This window comes from Nycticebus coucang, chromosome 4 (genome assembly GCF_027406575.1).
Source record: "Nycticebus coucang isolate mNycCou1 chromosome 4, mNycCou1.pri, whole genome shotgun sequence".
NCBI classification, from domain to species: domain Eukaryota; kingdom Metazoa; phylum Chordata; class Mammalia; order Primates; family Lorisidae; genus Nycticebus; species Nycticebus coucang.
This window is the reverse complement of record NC_069783.1, coordinates 37,380,778-37,405,017: the sequence shown is the minus strand read 5'-3', so window position 1 is coordinate 37,405,017 and position 24,240 is coordinate 37,380,778. Positions and strand designations below refer to the sequence as shown.

At 36.8% G+C, this 24,240-nt stretch overlaps 1 protein-coding gene across 7 annotated transcripts in view; it reads left to right on the top strand.

Moving 5' to 3' along the window:
• SOS1 (SOS Ras/Rac guanine nucleotide exchange factor 1) overlaps window positions 1-24,240 on the top strand; it is a 134,252-nt gene that overhangs the window by 19,007 nt on the left and 91,005 nt on the right. The window contains exon 1 of one of the 7 annotated variants that reach the window (XM_053587743.1): window positions 15,606-15,612. The exons of the other annotated variants lie outside the window; for them this stretch is intronic. The gene's annotated coding sequence lies outside the window, so the exon portion shown is untranslated. Of the gene's footprint in view, window positions 1-15,605; window positions 15,613-24,240 lie in introns of those variants that run through there. 7 annotated transcript variants of the gene reach the window in all.

The window sequence follows — 24,240 nt, the reverse complement described above, 5'->3', positions numbered from 1 at the left end:
TAATTTGTATGTTTGTAGGAAATTGTGCCCTTATTCTATATTATCTAGCTTGTTGGTGTACATTTGTTCATAATATTTGCTTATAATCTGCCATATCTATTAGATTAGTAGCAGGGTCCCCACTTTCATTTCGGATTTTAGATATTTATACATTCTTTTTTTTTTCCCCATAGGTGTTCTATCTAAAGGCTTTTCAATTTTATTGATTTTTTTTTTTTTTAAAAGAAGCAACTTTTGGTTTTATCAATTCTATTTTTTATTTTATTTCTGCGTTAGTATTCATTCCTTTATGTCTGCTAGCTTTAGATTTTTGTTTATTCTTTTTGTAGAACCTCAAGGTGTAAAGCTCTTTTCTTTTTTAATGTAAACATTTATAGGTATGAATTCCCATCTGAGCACTACCTTTGTTGGATCTCATAAGTCTTTGTATGTTGTATTTTCTTTAAGAGTAGGTCCTGAAATATTTTCTAACTTTTTTGTGATTTCTGTTTTGACCCATTCAATATTTAAGAGTGCATTATTTCATTTCTACATATTTGTGAATTTTCCAGTTTTCTTTTTGTTATTTTGTTTTATTTAAAGAGCCACGGTCTTACTCTGTGCCCAGGCTGGAGTGCAGTGGCATGATCATAGCTCATTGCAGCCTCTAACTCCGAGGATCAAGAGATGCTCCTGTCTCAGCCTCCTGAGTAGCTGGGACTATCGGTGCCCACCACCACACCTGGCTAATTTAAAACAATTTTTTTTGGTAGAGCAGTGGTTCTTAACCTTCCTAATGTATTTTCATTGTTACAAAGGGGTCACGACCCATAGGTTGAGAACCGCTGTTGTAGAGGTATAGTCTCACTATGTTGCCCAGCCTGATCTCATACTCCTGGCCTGAAGTAATCTTCCTGCCTCAGCCTAAGTGCTGGGATTACAGGAATAAGCCACTATGCCTGGAAGGGTCAGGAAGAAAAGGAAAACCTATTATTTTTATCCACATTTTTTCTCACCATAGTGTTCCTCTCATCCTGATGCTCTGAAGTGTCTTTTATTGTTTCCCTTCTAGTTATTAGCTATTCTTTTAAGGTAGTTCTGCTGCGACACATTTTCTTAGTTTTGTTTCTGCTGAGAGTGCCTTGATTTCTTCATTCCAAATTCCTTGATTTCTTCATTTATTTTTGTTGGGTATAGAATTCTGGATTGACAACTCTTTTCTTTTAGCACCTAAAAAATACTGTGCCACTTTCTTCTGACCTATATAGTTTTTGAGAAATCTGCTGTTATTTTAACTGTTTTCCTCTATTGTTTTTCTCTGGCTGCATTCAAATGAGTTATTTAGAAATTGTGCCATGCATTTGCATATGAATTTTTGTGAAAACAATTTTTCCTATCTGATGTTAAGTTGTGTTGTATTATGTTTGAAAAATAGAAATAACTTAGAAAGTTTTATTGAAATTATTTTGTAATGAAACTACCTTTTAGATGGCAATGATAGGTATATTTAATTATTCGTAGCAGCTGTGCAAACAAACGCTTGGAAAGAAAAATCTCTAGTGAAGGAAGAATATTTTATTTATATGCCCCCTTCATTGTAAGTTGGGGTACTTTACATTTTAAAATTAGCAAAGGTCAATTTTTATCCCATTGACTGTACTTGAAATTTGTAGTCCAACATCTCAGTATATAGAATATGTTCTATAAAACTAGCAGGACTTGAGTGCAGTGTATTCTCTTTTTTACTCTGTTATACACGATCTGTGTTATATTAGCGTTTTACCTGAGGTAGTGACCCTTGAACAACATGGGGATTAGAGTCACTGAGCTTACACATAGTCAAAACTCCACATATAACTTTTGACTCCCCCTAAACTTTACTGCTAATAGCCTGCTGTTGACTTGAAACCTTACCAATAACATAAACCGTTGATTAACACGTATTTTTTTTGTATGTTGTGTGTTTTATATACTGTGTTCTTACAATAAACCAGGCTAAGGAAAAAATTCACTAAGAAAATCATAAGGAAGAGAAACTGTTACTATTAAGTAGAAATGGATTACCATGAAGGTCTTTATCCTTGTCTTTATGTTGAATAGGGTAAGGAGGAGGAGGAGAAAGAGGAGAGAGTGATCTTGCTATGGCAGAGGTAAAAGAAAATTCACATATAAGTGGACCCATACAGTTCAAACTCTAGTTGCTCAAGGGTCAGCTGTAACTAGAAGTATTTTTAGATCTGTATAATAAGAAAATTCTAATTGGCATTGGCTTGTGTGTGTGTGTGTGTGTCTGCTAATGAGAGTTCTCTTACAGTATTAGATTAAACAACTTCGAAGTTGGCAAAATGAACCTAATATTGATATTAATATTTTGTTAATAGTTTTAATATATGGAAAAAATTTTAGCTTTTAGAATAAATTTTAAAGTATCCAACTAATTTTACATAAAATATTATTGTGCTACCATAAAGTAATTCTAGTTTTTTTATGCAGTCACCATTGTGGAACAAAAAAATTGCACTTGAGCCAAAACATTCCATCTGTGGTTTCTTAGTATTTCAGTGTGTAATACTTTTTAGCAATTCATAGTACTGAGCTGTTTTAGTCTTAACACTTTTGTTACAGTAAAAAACCAAGTTTATTTCTATGTTCTATTAAATGTAAGTTTGAAATGGCCAACATTTAAAAGTCAATATGCTGGTAGCTGTGGACACGTTCATAATGGTTTTGCAGCTTGCTTTTTCATTCCCCTATTTTGCTGTGTTGCTTAGGCTGGTCTCAAATTCCTGACCTCAAGTGATTCTCCCTCCTCAGCCTCCCAAAGTGCTAGGATTTCAGGCACGAACCACTGCTCCCAGCCAGTTTTGTAGATTTCTCAAGAAAAAGTGGAACTTAAAAAATTAAGACTTTGCTTATGACTGACTTTGCGGGAACTTGTTTCCTTTTTATTTTTTTACTTAACTTTTTTAGTAAGTTAAGTTGCCCTGGGTAGAGTGCCGTGGCATCACAGCTCACAGAAACCTCAAACTCTTGGGCTTAAGTGATTCTCTTGCCTCAGTCTCCCAAGTAGCTGGGTCTACAGGCTCCCGCCACAACACCCGACTATTTTTTTGTTGTATTTGTCACTGTTGTCTAGCAGGCCTGGGCTGGGTTTGAACCTGCCAGCCCCAGTGTATGTGGCCAGTGCCCTAACCTCTGAGCTACGGGCACTGAGCCCTTATTTCCTTTTTAATAGTAATTATTTAATATTCAAATATATGTACATACATATTAAAAGTGAAAAAAAATTTTTCCTACATTCCATCAGTCCCTGCTCCCCAGAATTTATATAACAATCTTTTGGACTTCAAAATCCTTACTCTTTCCTCTCAACAATGATTAGCCCCCCAATCCTCTTTTTAAAAGAAGCAGTACTTTTTAATAATACTTAGAAAACTCAATTTAAATGAAAACTCAGTATATGAGTAGATCACAAAAAAGATTTTTATTTATTTTGTATAGGCAGTAAGTAGAATCAAGCTGCCTCATTACCAGATGCCTGGTGGTATCTGGAGTACCTTAATGGGAAGCCCTCAGCCCTATGCTCATGATTTGAAAATATCTGGTTCCTCTGTGCTGCTGGTAATTGACTAAAAGCAATAAATAATTCTAAAGTGTGTCGAGCATTTTATGAAGGAGACATACTGCCAGATCATTTTCTGTTTTTTTAAAGGTACACTTTAAAAGTCTCCTTCTATTTGTAATATAAATGTTGCTCATCAGAAGTTTCAACACTTGGAACAAATTTTAGTAGTTTCTAAATAAATATAATTCAAAACAGGCTTAGTTAGGATGTGGGACCAGAATGCTGTCAAGATGCATATAATGCTATATATAAAATTTATTGTCAGTGTATCATGTAGTTGTTCAATAGTTGATTAAGGCATACTAGTGAAACTACTTTGGCAGCTAATTCATAATTTTTCTTCATATCCCTTTGCTATCTTCTTTATTTTTCTTTATTTTGGTAGGAGCTTTATTGAAATAGAACTGATCAAACAACCCATCTTGTTTTACGTATATATTTAAGGTATACAACATGATGTTTGGACATATTTGTACATATACACATAGTGCAGTGACTGCTACTGTCAAGCAAATTATCATATCCATTATCTCACCTTTGTGTGTGTTTTTGTGTTACGAGCACCTGAAATCTACTCTCTTAGCAGATTTTCAGTATACAATACTAATTATTTATTTATTAATTTTTTTTGAGACAGAATCTCACTTTTGTCACCCCCTGGAAGAGTGCTGTGGTGTCACAGCTCACAGCAACCTCAGACTGTTGGGTTCAAGCAATTCTCTTGCCTCAGCTTCTCTAGTAGCTGGGACTACAGGCGCCCAGCACAGTGGTCAGCCGTATTTAGAGACCTGGTCTCGCTATAGCTCAGGCAGACCTCCTGCCTCAGCCTCCCAGAGTGTTGGGATTATAGATGTGAGCCACCTCGCCCAGCCTACGATACTAATTATTAACTGTAGTACTCATGCTGTGCATTGGGTCTCTAGACTTATTCATCCTATTTATCTGCAAGTTTGCACCTTAGGGTCTACATCTTCCTATTTCCTTCCCCTCTTTGCCCCTGGTAACAACTGTTCTATTTTGTTTCTATGTTTTCAGCTTTTTTAAGATTCCATATGTAAGTGAGATCATCTTTCTGTGTCTGGCATGTTTTACTTAGTATAATGTTTTCCAGGTTTATCTATGGTTACTGCAGATGGCATTAAGGCTGAGTAATGTGTGTGTGTGTGTGTGTGTGAGAATTTCTTCATTCATCTGTCATTAGACATGTTGTTTCCTTATCTTGGCTACTGTGAATAGTGCTCTAATGAACACAGGAGCACAAGTATCTGTATGACGTGCTGATTTCATTTACTTTGTCCACCCAGCAGAAGGATTGTTGGGTAATATGGCAGTTCCATTTTTAATTTTTCAAAGAAACTCCATGCTGTAGAGTTTCCATAATGGCTATACTAATTTATATCCCCCACCAATCTACAAGGTTTCCCTTTTTTCCCAAACCCTTACCAACACTTACTATCTCTTGTCTTTTTGGTAATAGCCATTCTGTTAATACCAAGTGTGAGATGATATCTCATTATGGTTTTGATTGCATTTCTCTGATGATTGTGGTATTTTGCACTTTTTCATACCTGTTGGTCATTTGTATGCCTTCTCTGGAAAAAAAGTCTTTGCTCATTTTTAATTGGGTTATTTGTGGGGTTTATTTTTGTTTTGTTTTTTTGCTATTGAGTTGTGTGCATTTCTTATATATTTTGTATATTAACTTTTTTTTTGCAGTTTTTGGCCAGGGCTGGGTTTTTATCCCACCACCTCTGGCATATGGGGCCGGCGCCCTACCCTTTTGAGCCATAGGCGCCGCCCTGTATATTAACTTCTTATCAGATAGATGGGTTGCAAATATTTCCTCCCAGTCCATAGGCTACTTTTTCATTTTGTGGATTCTTTTGCTATACAGGAACTTTTTAGTTGAGTAGCACAACTTGTTTATATTTGCTTTTGTTGCCTGAGTTTTTGATGTGATATCCAAAGAATTACTACCAAGGCTAATATAAAGTGGGGGTATTATTCTATACACTTCAGTAGTTTTTAGTGTATTCATAGAGCAGCGCAAACACCATCATAATAAATTTTTGATCATTTACACCTCAAAAAGAACTCCATACGCTTAGCTGTCATCCTTCAAACGTCCAGTCCCAGGCAACTGTTAATCTATTTTCTGTCTTTATAGATTTGTCTACTTAGGACATTTCATATAAATGGAATTGTATATAGCTTTTTTTCACTTAGCACAGTGGTTCTCAACCATCCTAATGCCATGATGTATTTTCATTGTTACAAAGGGGTCATGACCCACGGGTTGAGAACTGCCGATTAGCAAAATGTTTTCAAGCTTCATCCATATTTTATCACATATCAGCACTTCATTCCATTTCATGGCCAAATAACATTCCATTGTATAGATGATACTATATATCTAGCTAGTAAGAATAATACTGCTATAAACATTAGTGTACATGTTTGTGTTTTTTTTTAAAAGATGGAGTCTCCCTGTTTTCTAGGCTGGACTTGAACTCCTGGGCTTACGTCATCTTTCCACTTTGGCCTCCCAAGCAGCTGGGAGGGGACAAGTGTGCATCACAACACTTGGCTTTTATGTACAAGTTTTTGAGCGGATGTAGTATTTTCATTTCTCTTGGAGTGGAATTGCTGAGCTATAAGATAAATTTATGTTTAATTGTTAAGAGGGGCTGCCAGCCTGTTTTCCAAAGTGTCTGCACCATTTTACATTCCTACCAATGGTGTGTGAAAGTTCAGAATTTACCACATTCTCACGAATACTATTGTCTTTTTGATTCTAGTCATCCTAGTGAGTATGAAGTGATCTCTCACTGTGGTTTTCATTGGTAGTTCCCTAATAATTAATGATGAGCATTTGTTCATGTGCATGTCGAACATTTGTGTATCTAATTTTGCGAAATGTCTTATTCAGGACCTTTGCCCCTTTTAAAATTGATAACTGGGCATTGTGGTGGGTGCCTATAGTCCCAGCTACTTGGGAGGCTGAGGCAAGAGAATTGCTTAAGCCCAAGAGTTTGAGGTTGCTGTGAGCTGTGACACAATAGCACTTTACTGAGGGCAAGATAGTGAGACTCTGTCTCAAAAAAAAAAAAAAAATTGGGTTACTTGTCTTTTTATTGTTGGGTTGTAGGAGTTCTGAAGATATATTCTCAGTAAAGTTTCTCGTGAGATATATGAATTGCAAATATTTTTTCCCATTACGTGAACTAGAGTCTTCTTATAAATATGGTATTGGGATAAATAAAGAATAGTTAGTTTAAAGTTTATATAGACATTTGATTACCAGTGAGTGAAAATGTTAGCACTTAAACTGTTTTAATCAAAGGTTATGAGTTAACTTAAGGTCTTAGGCCTTAGAGCCGTGGTCACCAAACTTTATCAAGCATCAGAACCACCTGGAGGGCTTGTTAAAACATACTTTGCTAGGCCCCATTCCCAGAATTTATGAATCAAAATGTCTTGGGTAGGGCCCAAGGATTTGCATTTTTAACAAGTGATGCATTTGGTTCATGGGCCAATGATGCCTATGATCTGCTATAATGAATTACAGAAATGCTGACAAGTAGGAATTTCTACCTGATACAAATGATAAAATTTTGGCTTATAGCTTGTATTGGTATATATGTGTATCAGTTTGCATATATTTGTGTGTATAAAGTTCTTATATTTAGCCATAGTGGTTAAATTGTTTGGTTTTTTTCAAAACTCTTGCCATTTAATGTACAGTTTTCTTCATAGGTTTGTCTTCTGTCAGATCATTATGAATTTCCTTGAGTTTAGGAAAATATGTAATAATTGAAGAATGTTAGAACTTACAGGAATTTTATAGATCATCTCATTCTTTCTTCCCTTCCACCTCCCAGATAGAGATTAAACTGCTTAATCCAAGATCCCATAGCTAACTATTGGTGGGCATAAATAGTTTTTAGCGATTTACTTCTGGCAATTCTTTATTGTTTGAAGAAAAGTAGAAGTTTATTTTAGCTAAAATATTTTTAGTGACTTTCAAATGCAGATCTCTTCGATAACTTATTTTATTAGATAATAAATAAGCTTAAGATTTTTGAAATGACTTTACTCAATTCTGTGCTAAATGCTATTTGCATTTATAATAAAACATGAATTGAGCCCTTGATAAATAAGTTTTAAAAGGTATCTCTTATATGCGTCCCTTTTATTCTGCTCTTAAAGCATATGAAGAAGATGACGACAGTTGAAGAAATTATAATAGTGGGACAGATTTCCATCAATAAACTCATGTAAAATTGAGTAGAGTCAGCAGGCTAATTGTTTCTTGGAGACAGCTTATACCTATTAGAAAGTTCAGAGAGGGCCAGGAACAGTGGCTCATGCCTGTAATCCTAGCACTCGGGGAGGCTGAGGTGGGTGGATTGCTTAAGCTTAGTAGTTTGAAACTGGCCTGAGCAAGAGTGAAACCCTGTTGCTGCTAACAGTAGAAAATCTAGTTGAGCATTGTGGCAGGTGCCTGTAGTCCCAGCTACTTGAGAGGCTGAGGCAAGAGGATGGCTTGAGCCTAGGAATGTGCTGTTGCTGTGAGCTGTGATGCCATGGCACTCGTACTCTACGCAGGGTTATGGAGTGAGACTGTTTTTTAAAAAAAATGAATAAACAAGAAAGTTCAGAGGGAATGATAAGAAGTGATAAGTAATAGGAAAAATATAAGGCTACCCACTCACCCCCTCTAAAAAATTATCTCCCTCGCCAAGTCTACTTAGGGAGAAAGATAGCCTATTTTGCAGACCTGTTCATTTTAATAATTACAGAAATACTAAAATCTATTTTCTCTTAGCCCTTCACCTTAGTCCGCCCCTCCCCCCATGAGATGTTCTGCTTCCTAGGAGTTTGGGTAGCCAAATAGATAACTGCACATAAACATCTGGCTTCTCAGGTACCAACTGTAAAATGCATAGAAAATGCTATTAAACACTAAAAACTGATTGCAAGTACTGCTGACTGACTTGTAAAATTTTTTTGTCATCACCCTTGGTCATTTCATGCCTAGACTCCTATATAGCTAATAGCCTATTCCAACCATTCTGTAATGTTGCTAAAATAATTTTCCTGCTTCACTATTAAAACTCTAATGATTCCTCTCAGTCTTCTTTGCACGTAGCTCTGTCCTATGTAAATTTCAGATGGAACTAGAATAATTTTTATCTCAGAAGCAAGTATTCCTAATGAGGCTTCAGGCTTGATGTGTTTTCATTGTTTTAATTTTGCCTAGAGTAAAAAGTAAGGAACTCGTTAGAGTAGGAAATGAGCTTCTGCCTCAGATTCAGGAATGGGGTTATTTCACTGTCTCAAACACAAACTTTTGAGTGTATCCCAAGGAACTGTAGTGCTTGAAAGCCACATACTGGCTGGGAAATATGCCTCGTTTTACCCTTTCCAAGCAGAGCATCTCATTTCTGAGTTAAGACTTTTCTCTTAGCTTAATAATCATAGTATGTCTTCCTCCAGGGAGCCTTTTCAGATCAACTTCACTCAAGTAGTTTCTCAACCTGGAATCCTTAGACATTTTCAGGGATCCGAGACTTCTCTATGATTTAAAGTTTTGTGCTTTTCTGTATAGATGCAAGCACCATACATCTGATGTCTACTTGAGTGTAGAGTTGAAAATGATCATTTTGAAACAAGGGCAGAGTCTTTCTGAAAGTTTTGTGTGTAGCAAATTTGAGCACCTTGTTTAAAATAGGGTTTCAAACCTCATTCTGTAACTGTATGAAGTGGTTTAGCTTTTACGGTAGCTGAGAGGAAGGGTGAACTGGAGACTAAAGACACCACTCTATCTATCTATGACAGTCTCAACTTTGTCACCCTTCGTAGAGTGCCATGTCTTTGCAGCAATCTCAAACTCTTGGGCTTAAACGATTGTTTTGCCTCAGCCTCCCAAGTAGCTGGGACCATCCGCCACGATGCCAGGATATTTTTAGAGACAAAGTCTTTCTCTGGCTCTCAAGCTGGTCTCGAACTCATGAGCTTAGGCATTCCACCTGCCTTGGCCTCCCAGAGTGCTAGGATTACAGGCATGAGCCACCATGCTGGACACCACTCTCATTTTAACCAGGTTAGCTCTCCTTTTTATTTATTTATTTATTTATGTGCAGTTTTGGCCGGGGCCAGGCTTGAACCTGCCACTCTCCTGGTATATGGGGCCGGCGCCTTACTCCTTGAGCCACAGGTGCCACCCAGCTCTCCTTTTATTTACATTATACCTATATATTGTGTTTCAAAGACAACTCTTGGGAGCTCTCCTCCCCAATTGAAAGTTTGAAAACCACTGGACTAACTGGTCTGTGGTTTGAGGTTTTGGTAAGGGAATAGGAATGGTGTGCATGGCTATTTATTTGTAAATAGATTTTCTGTAGTTAACTCAAAAAGAAGTCCTCAGGAATTGATAATGGCATTTGAGAATGCTATTCCAGGGTATCTTAGATTGTTAGATATTAGTTCCCAAGTTTTTGACTTCAGGACCTCTTTGCACTCGTAATTGTTGAGTCTCCCAAGTAGTGCTATTTATATAGGTTATACCCATCAATTAAATGAAAGTTTTCAATATTTATTCATTTATTTAAAAATAATAAACTCACTGCACGTTAACAACAGTAACTTTTTATTAAAATAGCTATTTTACAAAACACAAAAATTTAGCAAAGAGCAGCATAGTTTTACATTTTTGCAAATCTTGTTAAGTCTAGTGTAATTCATGTGTCTGCTTCTGCATCCAATCAGTTGTGATAGGCTGTTTTATTTGAAATATATGGAGAAAATTTAGCCTCATGCGTATAAATATTTGAAAAGGGAGAAGATATTTAACAGCTTTTTCAGATATTATGAATACTGTTGACATCAAACTCCTAGAGTGGTAGTTTCTTCAAGGTTACTGAGGTTGCAATGTGGAATCCGAAACCATAGCAATGAACTTTTTGTTCCCTGCAGTAAAAGTAGTAATGTATACTTTTTTTTTTTTTTTTTGGCCAGGGCTGGGTTTGAACTCGCCACCTCCGGCATATGGGACCGGCGCCCTACTCCTTGAGCCACAGGTGCCGCCTTGTATACTTAATAAAGAGACTGTAAAGGCCTTCCAATTGCTTTCCATAACTGCCGCTCCATAACGCTTTTTAAAAGTCAAAATCCCTAAGTGATTTGGCCTCCTACTCTCTCTGATCTCATCTCCAGCTCTCTTGTAGTCACACTGGTCTCCTTTTGTGTTCCCTTCCTATTTGGGAGCTTTTGTGCTTCTTGTTCTCCCTCACTTTTTAACAAATAGATTAGACGTTGTGTTAAATGATTTTAATTTGGTAAAAACCTACCAGCAAAGTAATTTGTATTTGAGTATGAAAATAGAAATCCTTGCTTAGAACTGCTTATACCTGGCAGTGTCCAGAAAAATTTACTCAACACCTTTATGTCAGACTCTTACCCGTCCTGTTTTGGTAGAAGTGGCACCAGGCCATTTGGATTGCTAATACTTCGCTATGGAGTACACAAATGTGCCTCCCCATTGCAGTGACACTGCAGATTCTTTACTATTGTCGTTTACTAACTACATAGATGATCACGTATTTCAGGAAAATGCAATAGAAATAGGGAATAATTATTTTATACATTAGGGTAGATTTGATTTAAACCTGATGATTGAAACAAGCTAGCAATCAGGAACATTCAACATTTTTCTTTACAAGTACATTTTTATTACGTGATGTATTTAGTAGTCTTCACTTGGAACATACAAACTGAATAGATATAAACTATGACATTTTCAGGAAGTTAGATTTTTCAGTTGATTTTGGATGTTTCACAAAATTTATCAGTTTATTGAGCAGTAGACCAAAGGATACAGGGGTTAAAAAGGTGTTGCTTCTGTTCCCAAGATTACAGAATTGTTACAATATTATATTGCATGACTAGAGACCCCAAGTCAACAAGGTCAAATTTTTTCCTCAGTTTTTGGGAAAAGGCCTATCTTTAACTTAACAGGTTTAAGATGATGAACATTTGGGAATTTTTTTTCTTGTTTCTTGTTGAGTTCAACGGATGTAGAAATATTTTAATAATATAACTTTATCTTGAATATAATGACCTATAGATTATTAAAAAAATTGGTGGCACCTGTGGCTCAAAGGAGTAGGGCACTGGCCCCATATACCAGAGGTGGCGAGTTCAAATCAAACCCAGCCCTAGCCAAAAAAAAAAAAAAATTCAATTTTAAGGAAATAATTATTGGTATACCTTAATAATTAGAAATTTTAGTCAAGTCAGATGTCAGCATGAGAAAGAAAGTCATCCACCTTCTTTACCCATTTTATTCCCATCTTTTAAAAAAGAAACCTTTCTTTTTCTCCATTCATATGTCAGCTGTGGGGTTTGGTTACAATTATAATAAAAGGAATTCGTTATAAAAGGAGGTGTTCTTCAGAGAGGACAGCCCCCTCTGGCAGAGAAACTGGAGGTGCAGAAGGTGCTGCGTCCAGGGCCTCAGTGTTCACAGCAGCAGCTTCTCAGCAGAGAAGGCCTGTGGGAGCCCCGTTCTACTGGGAGCGGCCTCCAACCAGGCCTTCCACAGATTGACCAGCCAGTTTAGGGAAGAGTCTCTGTGCCCACACCCTGGGCTTTGCTAGAACTGGAAGAGGTAGGATCTAGCCTGTGGGCTTTTATGGTGGGAGGTGGTCACCAGAAATGCTTCTTTTACCAAGACTGCCTAGAGGGGAGAGGTTTTTCCTCAAAAAGAAGTCATGGGCCTATTAGGAAGGAACTCAGGTATGACAGATATTTACCTTAGTTAAAGGAAGGAGAACTATCAGTATAAACCTGCAGAAGGAAGAAGACTTGGTTAAAACTAGATCACTGCCTCAGTTAAAAAAAAAAAACAAAACAGATTATGATTGAAAACGGTACTTTTTGCATAGCAGTCCAAAACACCCTGGGTGACTGCATTAGTAATATGTAAAAATATGTATACTTAGGTGACCACTTAACTGATGTTGATGTTGTTGAAAACCTTACTTTGTTTGTGTTATGTGTGTGTGAGAGAGAGAGAATTTATAATTTTGTTGTTTTTACTAATCAAAAGCAAGCTGGAACAAGATACAATTTATAATGAAGGGACTTCAGAAACTTCACTAATAATAGTAGTGTTACTTAAAACTTTATAGGCACATTCATGCACATAAAATAATAATCGCTTAAAGTTATATAGCATATTTGCATCCATTGTTTGTTTGTACAATATAATATAGGTATTATATCCAATTTATAGAATGGGGAAACTGAGAAGTTAAATCTCTTGTTCATGTAACTGCTGACTTAAGGAAGCAAGATTTTAATCCAAGTCTTAATTCACAGATGGAATTTATAGATGGTATAACGTCCTACCCAAGAACTACTGAATCAGAATCTGTATTTCTAACAAAATTTCTAGGTGATTGATATGCATGTTGTTAAAGTTTGAGAAGCACCTTTGTACATAAAACATAGTAAGATGTGATAAGCACTACAGATTCATATAAACAAAATACTGTAAGAGCCCATCCTCCCAAAAGAAGAAAAATGTTTATAGAGAAAAAAGTTGGATCAAACATGTCCCTGGATTGGCATATTAAATGTTGCTTGATATAAGTTTTTAGTTGAACTAAACTAGCCCTAGGCAGTACTACCTTAAGATTGTTTAGTAGTCTGCATTTAGTGTTTATGCACAGAGTTTTTGTAAATATATTGTTTCAGTGAAGTGAATGAGACTCAGATCATAAAAAAGAGGGGAAAATGAAGCCAGATTACATCAGTTCACTGCAATTTATTGACTCTTTGTGCTAATGCAGTGAACATAAAAAGTACTAGAGGCTGGGCACAGTGGCTCATGCATGTAATGTAATCCTAGGACTCTGGGAGGCGAAGGCAGGAGGATCCCTTGAGCTTAGGAATTTGAGACCAACTCTACTAAAACTAGAAAACCTAGCCAGGCATTGTGGCAGGGGCCTATAGCCCCAGTTACTACGGAGGCTGAGGCAAAAGGATCTCTTCACATCAGGAGTTGGAGGTTGTTGTGAGCTATGAGGCCACAGCACCCTACCCAGGGCACAGAGTGAGACTCTTTCTCAAAAAAAAAAAAAAAAAGTGCTAGAATATTAAGGTAAGTGAGATAGTCACTGCCATCTAGTAGGAGACTCAAGGCCATTTATTTTGGGGGTCATAACCTAATACAAGGGTGTCCAGTCTTTTTTTCTCTGCTGAACATTGTTAAGTATAAGGGTTGTCTTGGGTCACACATTAAATACACGAATGCCAACAGAAGCTGATTAGTAAAAAAAGTCTATGCATACTTTTTGTGACATTTGACACAACAGATAAGAAGAAAACGTCCTCACAGAATCAGCATGTTGGACTCTCCCAATCTAATACTGTTGCTATTTATTTTGTTGCTTTAATTACTGCAGCTGGAGTTTGAAGCTCTTTTAGGTTGGCTTCTGTTGAAAACTATTTTTTGAGTCAACTTTTTGTTTATTTCGTCCCTATTTTGAGAACTAATATTGGGTCAGTGTTTTATGAAAAAATATGATCTTCTGACCAGCCATCTATATTAGTATCATGTGGGGTGTTTGTTTAAAAAAAAAAAAAAGGTACATTCTTATCACTAATCATTAGAAAATGCAAATAAAAACCACAGAGAGATACTACTTCGTGCCAATTAGGGTGGCCATCATCACAAAACCAAAGAACAACTGATGTGGAGAAATTGGAACCATTATGCATTGCCATGGAAATGTAAAATAGTATGAAAACAATATGGTGAGTTCACAAAAACTATAAGTAGAGATACCGTATGATCTAGAAATTCCACTGCTAGCTAAATACCCCCAAAGAAATGAAAGAGACTTGAACAGACATTTGTACATAGGCAAAACTATAAGGTGGAAACAGCCTACATGTCCATTGCTAGATAAATGGATTAAAAAAAATGTGGTATATGCATGATAGCCTTAAAAAGAATGAAATTCTGACGATGCAACATGAATGAAAATTGAAAACATTTTGCTAAGTGAAAGAAGCCAAAACCAAAAAGTAAATACTATATGATTCCACTTATATGAGGTACTTAGAATAGTTAAATTCATAGAGACAGAAAGTGGAATGCTTCCCAAGGAGTGAGGAGTTATTGTTTACTGAGTACAGAATGTCAGGCTGGGATGATGAAAAGTTTTGGAGATGGCCTGTGGTGATAGTTGCATAATGAGAATGTCCTTAATGCCACTGAGTTGTACATTTGAAAATGGTTAAATGATAAATTTTATGTATATTTTACAACAATTGGGGGAGAAAGTCACATTCCTCAACTCCATTCCAGGCATACTAAATTAGAATTCTAGTGATGGGGTCCTGAATGCTACATTAAAAAAAAGCTTTTCAGGCTCGGTGCCGGTAGCTCGGTGGCTAGAGCGCTGGCCACATACACTGGGGCTGGTGGGTTCGAACCCAGCCCGGGCCTGCCAAACAACAATGACAACTACAACAAAAAAATAGCCCAGCCTTATGGCAGGCGCCTGTAGTCCCAGTTAACTTGGGAGGCTGAGGCAAGAGAATCGCTTAAGCCCAAGAGTTTGAGATTGCTAGAGCGCCCTGGCACTCTACCCAGGGCAACATAGTGAGATTCTATCTCAAAAAAAAAAAAGCTTTTCAGATCATTGTTATGCATGGTTTAGGTTAAGACTCACTGATACATGGAATTATCTAATGGAAGGTGGGGTAAACTGGATTTTGTTGGTATATCTTTAAAAAGGAATTTATCAGATTGATGACTTAAAGTACTGTCTTCATCTAGATTTTTATGTTTAGTTCAGCTGTTACCATTTGTACCTTATTACTGATGATAACTAATATTTAGCACTCTTTCACTTATAGTACTTTCAGAAATATAATCTCATTTGATCATCCTGTAATCCTATGGACATGGTTGGTGATGCTACTATTTTCAGGTGAGGAAGTTGAGACTTAGGAGAGATTTAATGGTTTGCCTGAGATCGCATAGGTAAAGTCAAACCTCTAGGATATGTACTCTTGACAAGTCCTGTTATTTCCCTTTTAATGCTTACCAAGAAAATAGCTGTTGTTATTCAGGCTATTATAAATATTCCAGGTTTAATTGTTTTGTGAACTAAAAAATGTGAAGTTATTTGGTTAATCATGAACCATAACATTCATGCCGCTATTTATCTTTTGACAGCTCTACTGTTCTTACCATATTGGCAATGCTTAATATTTATAAAACTAAGGTATACTTATTTTGTATAAGGAAGTATTTTTATGAAGTATTACCATGTGAATACATAAATACGAATTAATGCCAGTATTCAGGAAATCTAAAGCAAGGCTGTCATTCTGTGGTATTGCCTTTGCGTCTTCTCTTGCATCGAATGACCTCCGTACCCAAACAATTTTGTGTAATAGTAGATTTTCATTAATGTGACTATTCTTTTAGGGCTTCCCTTAAGAACATTTTTATCACAGTTGGGCCTAGAGTCAGCAGACTCTTCTTTGCCAGGGACATCCCAGCGATGTTTTAGTAAAACAGAGAGAGATGTGGGGAAAAGCTATTTCTAACATTCCTGCTTTACCCTAGTTACTCTCTGCCTTATAAACTACCATGATGGAATTGGTGGAGGAAGGGCATTTTTGTTTTATAATGATTTAACATCTACACTTCTTATCATGTTATTTTGATAGGATAGAGGCATTATTCTATGTTAAAATTATTAAAAAATACAATCCAGGCTTGCTTATCAAGGCTGTCCCCTATTTCCATGTCTCAGAGGTACCTCAGCATAATGAAGTCCAGAACTGTTTTGTTAGTTTCTTTTCAAAAGAAACAGGTCTCACTAACGTTGCCCATGTTAGTTAGTTAATTCAGAACTCTTGATCTCTTAGTTCCCTCTCCCACATCTTCAAAAATCTACTCATCTTATAATATTCTTCATTTTAGTAAATATGTCTGCATCTGGCCAGGGATCTGGGCCTATCTATCTCCAATTACATTTCCTTCACTCCCCGCTTCACATATGAACATGCTGTCTCCTTTGCCTAGAATGTTATCTCTTTTGTGTCACCAAGACACTTTTCACCTAAATTCTGCTCACCCGTCAAGTTTCAGCTTTAATTTTTGCAGAAGCATTAAATTAATTTAGGGCCCCATTTCGTGGGCTCACAGTATCCTGAACTTTAACAAGAACATCAGTAAAGCTACAGTTAACGTTTATTAAACATTGGCTGTGTACTGGTATATAATATTATCAGTAGGATTAAGTAATTTGCTCAGTGTTACACTTTGATAATTCAGAGAACCAAGATTTTAATTTAGACAATTTAGTCCATACTTAACCCTTTCACTACTCTGCCTCTTAGTAGGTAGTTATTTTTGTGATTGTTTAGTTTCCTTACTATATACTTCTACACTCTGTGAGGACAGGAACTGTGTCTCTTACACTAGCTGTTAAATATGTGCATATGTCATACTTAGGGTATAGCCTCTCTATTACTCAGAAAGTCTGAAAATGGATAAAATTCATAGATGGAATTTACAGATGTATCTACCTTTTTGCCTTCTAGAAATAATGATGATAGTTTCTGTAAATGTGGAGAAACCTGTTCAGTTCATCTGGAAAATTAATTTACTGTAAAATCATATATCAAGGAACCTGATCTATTTGGCTATTTGAATTTCAAAAAAAAAAAAGTTTTTCCTTGCTCTTATAGCTTTAGAACTTAAGGGCAATTAATTGATGAATCTTACTAGAAAGGTAATTCGTGTCACAAATTGCATCTGTTGGTATTTTAAGGAAGACTGCCAAAGAGAGACAGTAGACACATATGTATTGTAAATTGCTTCTCCAGCTTTAAGCATGCCTCTTAAAGTGGGATTAAAACTTAAACTAGGCGGCCTAGGGGGAAAGAACTGGGAATTTGATGAAGAGCCCCTACCTATGACAAGACATCGTTGATAAAGGGATGTCTGCTGCTTTTTGAAGACTGAGGATGAAGATTAAAAAAATGCTTGAAGAAGAACTAAAAAAAATCTGAGATTCTTTCTTGAGTCAGTTCCTTGTTTTATTGGTAGGAATTCTATCACTTTGTAATACTAAAAAAAAGAAAACATTTTGTTTAGGAAGGTCATACAGTTTTAAAAACAAAACCAATGAAAATGATATGAATTTAGCACTTAATGTATGTTTGGAATTTGATGCATGTAGTTATTTTTTATGGGAAAGGACTTTAAATATCGTCTTTCCTATAACTAACAGACACACAGGAAAAAAATCAACCATGTGCCCATGAAAATTTTTAATTAAATTTATATTGCATTTTATATACACAGTACATAAAATATTTTAACTTCATAAATATGGTGCAGTAATTTTTAGTACAGTTTTGGAGAGGGGATGGTCCACTTTTTCCACCTTTTTTCTTCCCTTTCATCTGTGTCCCTGCCCTGCCAGGACCCTTTAACCTGTGTTAACACCAAGGTTATAGCATTCCACATTTTCCTCCATGCTGTCATACTGATGTACAAATAGATATTTATAATATATTATGCACACGTGTGTGTGTATACATATATGTATTGAGCATTCCCTATATTATAAAATTTTGTGTCTTTTCTTACTTAAGAATACCTTATAGAGACTGGTCAAAGGGCATAGCTTTAATTTGTATTTTAATGGCTACAAGATAGTTATATTAACTTGCTGGGGTGCCATAACAACACAGAATGAGTAGCTTGAACCACAAAAATTAATTTTCTCACCATTTTGGAGGCTAGAAACCCAAGATCAAGATGTTGGTGGGTTGTTTTTTCCTGAGGCCCCTCTCCTTGGCTCGTAGATGGCTGTCGTCTTCTCCCTGAGTCTTCACATGGTCTCCCCTGTGTTTATCTGTGTCCGAGTTCCCTCCTCTTATAGGAATACCTATATTGTCATATTGGATTCAGGTCTACTTTAGGACCCCATTTTAACTTAATTACCTCCTTAAAGAATCTATCTCAAAATGCATCCACTTTCCAAGGTACTAGAGATTAGGATTTCAACATATGAATTTTGGGGGTGTTACATTTCAGCCCATGAGAACATTCCCCCACTGATGGGGATTTACTTTATTTATAGTTTTATGCCTTATGAACAGTGGTACAATAGAATCTTTGTGTGTATATCCTTTAATTTTCAGAGGCTAAATTCCCCAAAGTGGGTTTTCTGTATGATAGGGCATATTTACTTTTTATTTTAACCCTTTGACTGCAGAGAGCTCAGAAACGAACGTGCCAATTGAATGTGCAACAATCACAGCAGCCTTTACAATACAGGCATGCTTCTGAATGTTCTTTGGTTTCTCACTCATAGATACAGGCATGCTTCTGAATGTTCTTTGGTTTCTCACTCATCAAAATAATTCACCTGGCCAGGTGTGGTGGCTCAGGTCTGTGATCATAACACTCTGGGAGGCCAAGGCAGGTGGATTGCTTGAGTTTGAGACCAGCCTGAGCAAAAAGTGAGATCCCCATCTCAACTAAAAATAGACAAACTGAGGCAAGAGGATTGCTTGAGCCCAAGAGTTGAAAGTTGCTGTGAGCTATGATGTTACAGCACTCTACCCAGGGCAACAGCTTAAGACTGTCTCAAAAAAGAAAAAAAGAACATCACTCAAATTGGTTTCAGTTTCAATATTTTATATTCATATTTATAAAAAAGTAATGTGCAAATAAAAATTAGTATGAAATGATAAAGCTTTGCCATGTCAATAGAAATTTAATGATTTTTTTTTTTTGGAGACAGAGTCTCACTATGTTGCCCTCCGTAGAATGCTATGGTGTCACAGCTCACAGCAGCCTTAAACTCTTGGGCTTAAGCTATTCTCTTGCCTTAGCCTCCCAAGTAGCTGGGACTACAGGGACCTGCTGCACCACCTGGCTATTTTTCGGTTGTAGTTGTCATTGTTGTTTAGCAGGCCCTGGGTGGATTTGAACCCACTAGCTCCGGTGTATGTGGCTGGCTCCCTAGGCGCTGATCTACAGGCACTGAGCCTTAATAATCCTATTTTATATGGTACAACTCAAAACATGAGTCAGCGAATAATTCAATAGTACCTTTTATGCATTGATGTCCTGTGTCACTTCACCTTTTATATTTTCTGCAAACAACACATTTCTGGAGTGTTTTGCTGTTTTCCTGTCGGAATGCTATACTTTGATGGAAAGTGCCTTTCTGTGAGACTGAATGGATTGTTACCAGAAACACTTCTTCCTCCAGAGTTACATAATATGATTAACCAAATGTTCTGAGAAGAACAGCTAGAAGACTTAAAACTGATGAATCATTATGAATATTAGCTTTTATTCCTGATATATTGGCATTAAAATCATATATTTTTGGATTCAAATTGTCTTCTCTCCATTGAAGTTGCTGAGGATTGACGTCTTTCAGATTTGAAGTAGATAATACGTATACTTTAGTTTTCCAAATCAGATTCTGAGGTACTTGACAGTTTACGTTTTTTGTGACAAATATTTTTAAAGCTACTTATATATCCAAATTCTCCACTAATGATCAAGTCTTTTGAACTTGACAACTCTTCGAATTTTTTGTATTCCATATTTTTGTACCCTCCCACAAGAATCCACTATTTGTACAAATTATTTTGGGCAAAACTGTGAAAAATGTTGAGAACAAAGTGTGTGATGTTTACAGACTCTAATCAGGTAACATAACTGTAATGTGTACTCAAGGTTTTGTTTGCAAAATGAACAACGCCTGTCAAATGAACATCTTGTTTGAACGTCTATAGGCATTGTTTGCAGTCAAAAGGTTAATAATGGTGCCAGATTACTTTTCAGAAAGTTTGTATCAGCGTTTCTACTTATAAGGTATGAGAATAACTTTCTTCAAGAACAGTCTACGTTTAGGATCCCTCTTTCCCTCTGTCCTCTCATTTACTCCTCAACTGCTTTCAATTTGGGTCTGCTTCAGCTACTCTATTCATATTCTTCTCTCAAAAGCCACGGATTATAGTAGAATCTCTGTAACTTGACCACCAAAGGGACTATAACAAACTGGTCAACATACCAGGTCTGATAATAAAGTTTCTGAACTCATCCTAGAAAAAGTGCTACATCCCTCATTGATGGATATTGTTATGGTAACATTTGAAGTTACCATACTCCCCTTGGGAAGCTAAGCACTGACACTAGTGCCTAGTCTACCCTTCAAAGCAATTTTGGAACTCTTTTTTTGGAATGTCCATCAAAGCTGTCATTGTATTACCCTTGATGTCCTGAATGTCATCAAAATGTCTTCTTTTTAGTATTTCTTTTACCTTTGGGTAAAGAAAAAATTCACTGGGGGCCAGATGAGGTGAGTAGGGCTGGTGTTCCAGAACAGTTGTTTGTTTACTAGCTAAAAATTCCCCCATAGATAGTGCCATGTGAGCTGTCATGATACAAGATCCATGCATGAGTTGTTGGCTAAGGATTTTCAGTTTAAATTTTCCTATTTTTCTATCAATGTTTACTTGGTCTGCTGTGCTTCTCACAGTTAGCCTACAATTTTGATGATCAAGTCAAGGAACTTTTGCAAAGCTTTGTCAGTTCTGCTTGTTACTGGTTGCCCTGACCTCTTCTTCAGTGATGCTTTCTCCCCTCAGAAAAACGTTTAATCCATTTATCCACTACTATTTTTTTTTTTTTTTTTTTAAGAGACAGAGTCTCACTGTACCGCCCTCCGGTAGAGAGCCGTGGCGTCACACGGCTCACAGCAACCTCTAACTCTTGGGCTTACGCGATTCTCTTGCCTCAGCCTCCCGAGTAGCTGGGACTACAGGCGCCCGCCACAACGCCCGGCTGTTTTTTTGTTGCAGTTTGGCCGGGGCTGGGTTTGAACCCGCCACCCTCGGCATATGGGGCCGGCGCCCTACTCACTGAGCCACAGGCGCCGCCCTATCCACTACTATTTTATTCATGGCATTATCCCCCCAAATTTGGACTAACATGTCCCTGATTTCACTTCTACTTTTGCCAAGTTTAACAAGAAATTTGCAAATGTTTGTTCAGTTGCTCTAATTCAAGCTCCAACATTCTCGTGATGACATGCAAAAATGTGAGTGCTACTTAGCAAAACATTGCCGCATGTCAATTTGAACCCAACTGTGAGACACTGATATACCAAGGTTATGAAAACTTACCAAGTTGTTTGTACAGTACTGCCAATGTAAATGCAAAGTTATCAAACTTAATTGTCAGACCTCATGGAGGTGAACAACATAAGGAACTAGGTCTACTGATACATACTTGTGGTGCATGTCTGGTCTATGAAAATTAAGTCAACTTGAAGTGGTCAGTGTAGGGAGGCGGTCAGCCATGGAGGTTCTACTGTATGTGCTAATTGCCTCATTAATTGGTCTTTTAAAAATATTCTGATTGAGTTTTGCAGCATTTAAAGCTTCTGGATACTGGTTTTTGTACCTGTTCTTTGACTTCCTTGAGAGGATTACCCTAACCACCCCTTCCTAACTCTCTTTTGCCTCATCTTCATCTGCTTGATAATTGGATGTAGGTGCTGCCCAAGATTCCCTTCTGCCCTTCAATGCTTCTTTGTTCACTGCAGAATGGGAGATTTTATCTACCTCTACTGTTTCTGCTGTTACCTGTCAGTGACTGGATGAATCCCAAATCCATATCCTTGGTCTTAACCTCTTTGTTGACCGTTAGACCTACCTAGATTTCAGCCTATTCTCTAGTAAATTTAAAGTATAATTTGATTAATGCCTTAAGATACCTCTGTTTGTCTTTTCTTTCTGTTCCTTGCTATTCTTTCATTAATTAACATAGATCCAGTCTTTCTTTGCCAGAAATGTAGAGGAAAAGGAAGGGAGAGACACAATAATACAAAGCTAACATAGAGCAAAAAATGTAAGTTCTGTGAGGACTGGAACTTTGTCTTATTCTGCTTTCCCCAGATGTCTACTATATTGCTTAGTGTATGTGATGTTCAGCAAATACTTGTTGAATGGAAGAAGAAATTTAGGGAGTTGGGGTAAGAACAGCTACTAAACATTGTGTCAGGCAAATTGGCTTGTACTCATAACTCTGTTTATATAGTACTGGTTATTTGGTTTCTCCTGTGGCCTGAAGCTTATGAATTCAGATTTTTAACAAGTTTTTTAAAGTAACCTAACCTTCCTTTGGCAATATAACAACTAAATTGTTATATATATATATAACAATATAAGGCTTAAGTCCTTATTTCAAGTTTTATTTATATTACATTTTAGGTATAAATAATAAAATGGATAAATAGAATAGTTCATGATACATGCATTAATTAAATCAAGTTAACTTTTCTTCTTAGAGTAAACATTAACATTAGAAATAGGATGTTTCTTAAGGCTGAGCATCATGGCTCATGCCTGTAATCTCAGTCCATTAGGAGACTGAGGCAGGAGGATTACTTGAGTCCAGGAGTTTGAGACCATCCTGGGCAACATTGCAAGACCCCCTATCCACAAAAAAGAAAAAGAAAAAAAGAAGTAGTAGTATGTTCTGTATCCTTTAATATACTACTGGTCCAAGCTTGTATTGAAAATATGACTAAAGGCTAATAGGATGTAACAAGCTACTGATAGGCAAAGAAACTAGGCAATTGTGCTTAATTAGGTAACACTATGATTATTCTTAGTACTCTTCATTTTTTTAGACTTTTCAATTTTTTGAAAGTTGTTTTTTTTTCATGCTTTTTTGGTAAGACATCCTCCTCAAGTGGGAATTTCAGCTTCAATGTCACCGCTAGCTTGCTCTTTCCAACATTTAAGCTGATATAGTTGTATGTGTTTGTGTTTCATTTTCTCAGCTTTACTATCAACTCTTTTTTTTTAGAAACAGAGTCTCACTTTATTGCCCTTGGTAGAGTGCCATAGTGTCACAGCTCACAGCAACCTCAAACTTTGGGGCTTAAGCTATTCTCTTGCCTCAGCCTCCCAAGTAGATGGGACTACAGGCACCCACCACAATGCCTAGCTATTTTTTAATTGTAGTTGTCATTGTCTGGTGGGCCCAGGCTGGATTCGAACCCGCCAGCTCTGGTGTATGTGGCTGGCGCTCTAGCCGCTTGAGCTACAGGCGCCGAGCCTACTATCAACTTTTAATAGGTATAATTTTCTGTATCCTTTATATAAAACCTAGAGAATATTCTTCATGGAGAGCATTTAATACATGTTTTTAATTAATCCAGAAACTTATAATTAGATGCTATATATGAATTACAAATCAGTGTGTTAGCCCTTTTAGTAATCTTTATTTGCTATCTGTCACACCTTATCTTTCATGTTCCAGTTTAAGTCTTTATCTTTCCTGTGAAGCATTCTGATACTCCCCACACACACCCACACAAAAAATGACATCATCGTATCTCAAACATAACTCAGTTTTAGCCCTCATCACACTGTGTTGTTGTAATTGTTTACATGTCTAGCTCTTCTGTAAGCTGAGATGTTTGAGGGCAGATGCCACGAATCTTCATTCATCTTTATGTCCCCAGGAAGTAATGGGCTCTCAGGAAAAAAAGAGATTT